Source organism: Acomys russatus, chromosome 24, assembly GCF_903995435.1.
Source record: "Acomys russatus chromosome 24, mAcoRus1.1, whole genome shotgun sequence".
Taxonomy (NCBI): domain Eukaryota; kingdom Metazoa; phylum Chordata; class Mammalia; order Rodentia; family Muridae; genus Acomys; species Acomys russatus.
Window position 1 is genome coordinate 27,356,272 of NC_067160.1, and position 7,278 is coordinate 27,363,549.

The 7,278-nt window shown below is 49.1% G+C and overlaps 1 pseudogene; it reads right to left on the reverse strand.

The window, feature by feature from the left end:
• Positions 1-1,587: 1,587 nt before the first annotated feature.
• On the reverse strand, positions 1,588-4,329 carry LOC127206950 (PRAME family member 12-like; annotated as a pseudogene).
• Between the last annotated feature and the right edge of the window lie 2,949 nt (positions 4,330-7,278).

Consider the following 7,278-nt stretch of genomic DNA (forward strand, 5'->3'; position numbering starts at 1 on the left):
TCAGAGGAAGGATAGCAGGCTACCAAGAAGAGACTTGATACCCTTTGAGCATATACAAGGGGAGGAGGTCGGATTCAGTCACAGTCATCGAGGAAAGGGGAAATGGGAAAATGAAAGGGAGGGACGGAGGGACGGAGGGAGGAACGGGAGGATGCAAGGGATGGGATAACAATTGAGATCTAATAGGAATAATTTAATAAAATACATATTTAAAAAAAGAAAGTAGGAAAGACTTCTGAGTTGAGGGGTAATAGAGATGGCATGTAGATGTAGAGGGACCCCTCAGGTCATGGGCTTTTGGCTGTTTGCTTTTGAGCTCTCCATCTCCTTGGGCTTTGGGTTTGGGAGCTATGAACTTTGGAAGCCTTTGACCTTGGGTTGTTTTGATCTTTTCCTCCCTGGCTGTCTGCTGAGCTAGTTAGCCAGTTGGGCCTTTCCCATAGATACTTGTGCTGAGTAGTAATGTGGGCTTGGTAGTCTTTCTCGACCTCTCCGAGCATGCAGGTTTTGACCTCATCATCTGGCCTGTGAGTATTCACCTGTAAATAGAAGTTTTGGGATCTTCATATCAAAGAACACAGAGATTGCGACTGAGGACTTGAAATAGTGTTCCTTTGTGAAGTCAAGGACAGTGTTCTCCAGCAGAGGGGTTTGTGTCTTATTGGACACCTTCCTCTCCACTATGGCTGCTTCCTAGAGCTCTGGAGTGCATCAGACTCTATATGGCCCTATAACCATGAGGCATGAGGCCCGGATAGAGTGGTTCAAGGTGGGGAATGTCCCGGAGACCCACAGATCAAGATGGCAAGGCCAGCCTGGTGGAAGCGAGGCTTTAGACAGAGAGAAAAGGAACGTTAAATCCTGAAGGGAAAAGAAGCAGCAAAGCCTGCTCCCTTGGCCCTGGGCTGGTCTCTCTTTCCCTTCAGGCACTGGGAAAGGCTCCACGGAGCCCTGTGGCCTGAGTGTGTGGATGTGAATAGTGTGGGATCCAGGAAAACCTCCTTCGTAGGGGGTGTGTCTATGTTGATCATTTGAGTCTCAAATGATCGTGATAGAATTGAATAGCCAAACAAATGGGTTGCAACTACTGGGTAGAGAAAGGACAAGAAGAAAAGAAGTATCAAAAAACAATTTATTGAATGGAAGCCAGTGTGACCTTGACCCCACCTTCCCCCCCCCCCCCCCCCCCCCCCCCAGACCCCCCGGCCTCACCCTTAGATCCCAGTCTTTTCCAAAGAGTCATCCAAATCACTGGGCCGGACTCAACCTGGCCGTGAGCATCAGAACTGAGGAAGACCCCAGAGGGTGCACATCCAGGTTCCCAGTGGCAGGACAAAGCCAATGTTTATCCTGTCCCGAGAGGAGCCATTTCTAGAGGCACAACTGTCTTGGTGACACCACAAGGCCCCCTTTCCCACAGCGCCATGGTTCTCCAGGTCCTGTTCCTCCTCCAAGATCCAAGTCAGCACCCAGGATTGAGTTTCCCACCACCTGAGCAGTGTTTGAAAGCAGAAGCTCTGGGTCCCCAGGATGAGAGCTGTGTCCCAAGCCTTCTCCCTCTTCCAATGCAGATGTCAAGTTTACTGGTCAGCGCCGGCAATAACAGAGTCTGGATGCCAAGTCATAGAAAGAGCGCACTCCACATTGAGGGCAGATGGCTGTAGCAAAGACGATGCTCTTGGGCTGCCTGAAGGCCCTGAGTGTAGCTAGCAGCTCAGGACAAAGCTGTGCAAATCTCCTTACGGAGACATAACCCGAGGCACCATAGCACTCCAGAGGGGCAGGGTACTGTTCCACCTCCATCTTGCTCCAGTTGTCTGTGTGCTGCCAAAGTTCCTTCAGGATGGGCATGGAGAATTCATTGTCAACGAAATGGACCTTGGTGAGCTGGGAGCACTTGCCGAGGGCAGGTGTGAGCACGGTGAGGTGAGAGTCCCTCATCTTACAACCCCTCAAGTCCAGGGAGTGCAAAGTCTCTGCCACCTGGTTTAGGAGAACTCGCAGAGGCGTGACATCCAAAGACGTGAGCACCATGCCTCTCATGTCCAGGTGCTTTAGCTGGAAGAGATTTGGACACACAGAGAGGTACTTCAAGTCTGCCTGGGACACGAGGTGGTAAGTGATGGACAGGGTCTCCAAGGGGGTCACCAGGCACCTAGGGATAGACCAGGCTGTTAGTCGTGGCAAATGGCGATGAAGAGTGTGGGATGGGCTTACACAGAGGTGGAAGGACCCAGGTGCCCCTAGGTCACTTTGACCAAAACAGCAAGGGCATTCTTGAAGGTGCTTGCTGTGGAAATCTTGCTCAGTCAAATCAAACCCACGCCTCATCTCCTGGCCTCCCTCTCAAGCCGAAAACCGGCTCATCCCAGAAGCCCAGAAAGCACACGGGAGAAGTTCTAACCCGTGAAAGACCTGACGGGATCTAGGGGCGCTTCCTGTGGGCTCCGTGACCCTGGACTCCCTCCCAGCCTCTGCACAGTCGCTCTGCTGTCGTCTGACACCCACGCTGCCCTCACTGTCCCAGGCACTCAGCTCTCCTTGGCCTCAAACCATTGGACCCATGGCACTGGGCTCTTCTCACAGACTTCAGCCCGGAGCTCACTGCCACAGAGTGCTGGGGAGTCCTCCCACTCCCGACTCCACTCTCACCTTCCTCTTCCTTCCCATTGGATTGGTTGGGCCTCTTTCCCACAAGGACAACAAACCATCCTTGCTAGGTCTGGCCTACTGCTCTTTAAGCACACTCGAGTCCTCCCCTTCGTGAGAGCTCAGTGGAGACCTTGATTCAGTAGACACGGCAACTAGACAGAAACAAGTGGGCGTTCTCGTGAGAAGCCCCTCGAGTTTCCTTCCCAGTGAGCGGCAGGCTTCCTGAACCACTAATCCTTCCAAGCCAAGAGGAAGGTCTGCTCTGGTAGTTTTCCCAGCTCCGCAGCCTCACTTACCCAAGGGCCTGTCTCATGTGGTCTCTGAGAAAGTCGACTCTCCTCAGGGAGAGATGCCGGAGACAGTTGAATCTGGAGAAACTGAGAAAGGAACTTGCGGACACACTTCTCTTCTCCGTCTCTTGTCCTGGGGCCAAGCCTGAAGACGTTCTTGGAGATGGGCGCCAGGGAGAGTTTGCGAAGGTTTTCTCATCTGGCCCAGGCAGGGAGCAAATTGGGCCAGCGTGGACACATTCCACTCTGTGTTCAGCTCCAGTTCCTCCAGGTGCTCCGGAGGAAACACGGTCAAGATCTGCCTGACTCCATGCAGAGGCTGAGCCCAGATCTGCATCTTCCTGCAGCACAAGTGGAGGGAGCCCTGTCTCTGCTGGGCCCACTGCAAGAAGCATGCCTGCTGTGGATTGGGCCGTGGCCTGAGGCAAAGCTCAACTACCACCTTCAGTCTCTGCCTCAGGGCATATCTGGGAAGGACCTTCTCCGCTCGCATCTCATCCAGGCCCTCAGCCGAGCAGCCACCATGCTCTGCTCCAGCCCAGAGGCTCCAGAACGGATGCTGTTCGTTGCTCAGATCCACAACCTGAAGTTTTCCCGTCCTGTGGGTACAAGAGGTGGAGTGTGAGCCGTGGGATCAGACCCAAGCACACCGAGTGAGTCGGCTCTTCCTACCCAGGTCTCCACTCGGCCCTTCCCCTGGGCCAGGGTGTGCCTCTTTTCAGCAACCGGTGTCCAGCAGGCACCCAGGCATGCTCCAGAGCTTTCCTTGAGCCGAATGGGGAGCCCTGCCTTCTTCCCTCCCCTAAGTGAGTCTCTCTGTCCCCTTGGTCCCATTCCTAGTGGCAGTGGGAACGCCAGAGGAGGCACATCCCACTGTGTGGTTCCATCTCCTCTAAGCTTCCACCCCTAGTCAACCGTCCTTTGTGCAAGCAAAGTATCTCTTGCGCTAAGGCTGCTGCATCACTGCCTGATGATCACAGAAGCTTCTGACACACACACACTCGAGAAGAGACCCTGGTCCCTGACCCCACCATCTCACACCAAACCACACCCCCACCCCCACCCCCACCCCCTTTTCAAGTACCTCACTTCTTGCTTACCTGGGCTGAGGCTTCTTTTTCAGCCGCATGTCTACTCCTGCTAGCACAGCCTGGAAGGTTTCCAAGTCAGGAGTCTTCATCAACGCCCCCACAGGGAGACAGGGGAAAGGCCAGCTTGCCACTGTGGCCTTCACAAGCAGTGTGTGTCTGCCAGTGAAGGCCTCCCTGAACAGAGCTGGGAGGAGCTCCCTAGGCAGTTGCTCCAGACCCCAAATGGCCAAGGCCTCATCTCTCAGCAGAGCCTGCCTTGCCAGCTTCAGGAGTGTGGCTGGGGTGTCAACACTCATCCTGCAAGGCCTTCAGTCACAAGGATCCTGGGGGAAGAATTCAGGGAAGAATGTGTTGTCAAGAAAAAGCTCAGCAAACCGCCTCCCCAGCCCCAGAGCCACTCCAGGTCACAGTTCTTGCTCATCAGCTTAAACCTTTGCCCTCCATGCTGCTCTCCAAGCCCAACTCTCTCCCTCACAGCATGTGGAGCCTCTACCAAGTACACCCCAGGGGAGAGGACAGGTTCCCAGGGTTTCCATCCAACCCTACCCAATCCCTTTCCCACTGGGAAGGCTTCCCCAGCAGTCTGAAAGCTCAATACCACCTTGGGCTGGCAACCAGACCTAGATCTTGTCAACAGTCCCCAAACAACAGAAAAGAGCAAGTTCACACAGCCACCCTACCCATCTTTTCTCTAAAGCAGACAACATGCCTGGGAAAGACTGAGATCGATCACCTAGGACATGTGATAGTTTCTCCATCGTGCATTACTTAGTTTTAAGTCAACTGAGTACAAAACTGCATGATAAATAAAAGAGTAGTTTTCAATGAGAGACCTCTAGAAGTTAAGCCTTTAGGGGCCTACATAAATAATAAGGAAACAAACCAACTAACCAACGGACCAACACGTCAGAAAGAACTTTCCCATCTTGGGTCTGAGCTCTCTCTCTCTCTCTCTCTCTCTCTCTCTCTCTCTCTCTCTCTCTCTCTCTCTCTCTCTCTCTTCTCTCCTCTCTCTCTCCCTCTTTCAGGTGGCCTGGCCCATTAGAGGGAAGTGACTTACAGGGTCTGCAGAGTGTTGTTTCACACAACAGGTTTCTGGATGCCAGCAGAATCGGCTGGGACTGTAGGCTTCAGCTGACAAAATGGCTCCTCTGGCTGCCAAGGGAGCTTTATATACCCTTCTACTCACTCTCTCCCTAATCCAGCCACACCCCAACCACACCTGTCACGGGATTGGATTGTTGAGCAGGACACTTAAGCCCAGTTTGCATTTTCCCATTCTCTAGATAGAATTCCAGCTTTCTGTGTCAATGCAAACAGAACAGGAACACCACAAAGGATGCAGATCCTGACTCCATTGACTGATTTACTCCAAAGCCTTGCTTGATAATGTTTGTTTTTTGCTTGTTTGTTTGTTTGTTTCTTTTTGTATTTGCTCTTGAGGTCCTTGGTTTGGGATTGTAGTCTGAGACTCCATTGTCCTGTAGAGAAGTTGAACTTGCAAGTTCAATTTTTAGGAATTCTTGCTGCTCATCAATACCAGGAGTGTAAAGCGGCCAGTCTAAGCCTAGTCCATTGTTGTTTGGTCTTCAGTCTCCAAAGGTGCCCTCATGTCTGGGTGACTTAAATGGCTGTGTTGGACTTGTTGTGGAATTCCTGTTCCTTCCTGGCCCTTCTGTCCTTCTCCTTACTTTTCCAGTGTGCTCCATGGTCTTTCCCATATGTTTTTTTTGGGAATTTTAGTATTTATTTGGATCCAATGTTGGGTGCAGCCTCTCTTCGGACAGCTGTACTCTGCTGTTTTGTGCCAGAATAGCTGAATAACCTTGATAGTGCCTGGGTGTTCAATAAATACAGTTCTTAAGAAAAAGAAGTGCAACAATATATTGTTTTTTATTTATTTACTGTATATTAAAAGGAAATAAAATGGTAATGTCTTGGGAGATTTTTTTATATAGAAGGTAATCCTGAGAAGTTGTAGAAATCAGGATCCCATTTTAATCTCTGACACTGTGTAGGAACTTGTCTTTGATCCCAGTGTCATCCATGAACTTTTGGGCCGGTAAATTGTGTCTTTTGTTTATTGTGTATGATCCTTTATGCCTACCTTTAATCCAAGTGCTTTGTGCTCATTTTAAATTGGGCATTAGGGTGTGGTTCTGCTGGCTCCAGCACACACCTTCAAGGAGATCTTTATGTAAAGGGGATTTAATGCAGGCCATCTTTGGTCATGAGGAACAAGGATAAAACTGCTGACAGGGATTAAAAAGCAGGAAGGACTTTGAGTGAGGGGCATTTAAGAGAGCAGGCAGATGTTGAAGGGGCTCCTTAGCTCTTGGCCTTTAGCTTTTAGCCTTTGAGTTATTCAGCTCCTTGATTTTTGACTTCTTGGGCTTTGAGACAGCAACCTTTGTTCTTGGGTTGTTTTGGTGGTTTCTTCCTGGGTTGTCCATTGAACTAAGGTGCCTTTTGGGCCATTTGCATAGGTATGTGTGATGGGTAGGAAGGTGAGCGTGGTGCCTTTTCTCTGCCTCTCTGAGACTGTGTGTTTTCTCCTCAGCATCTGACTCCCGATTTCTTATTGGTAAAATATAGTGTTTTTTATTTTCCTGTAAAACGACTCAGAGACCACAACAGACATGAGGCTTTAAAAAAACAAAAACAAAAACAAAAAAACAACCCAAATGTTTAGTACTGAAAGAAAAATGAACACTTGTAATCCTTTTCTCTTTACTATTTGCTTTCTTTCCCTTTGGTCACCTTCAATGGCTCCACGTAGTTGATTTGTTTTTTAGTTCATTTTGTATCAAGCCACTTTCTTCAAGGTGTTTGTCAGCTTTGTTAGCTTTTTCATGGAATTTTATGGATCACTTAGGTATACTATTACATTATCTACTAATTAGGATAGTTTGGCTTCTTTTTTTCCAATTTGTATCACTTTGATATTCTTAGTTGTCTTATTGTTCTAGCTAGATTTTCATGTACTATATTGAGGAGATATGAAGAGAGTGGACAGCCTCTCTTGTCCCTTATTTTAGTGGAATTGCTTTAAGTTTTTCTCTGTTTAATTTGATGTTAGCTATAGGTTTATTGTAGCTACCTTTTATTATGTTTAAGTATGGGCCTTGTTTGCTATCTCTTGAAGACTTTTATTATGAAAAGTGTTTTTTCCTTATCTTATGAGATAACATGTAATTTTTTTCTTTCAGTTTGTTTATATTTTGGATTATATTGATGGATTTTCA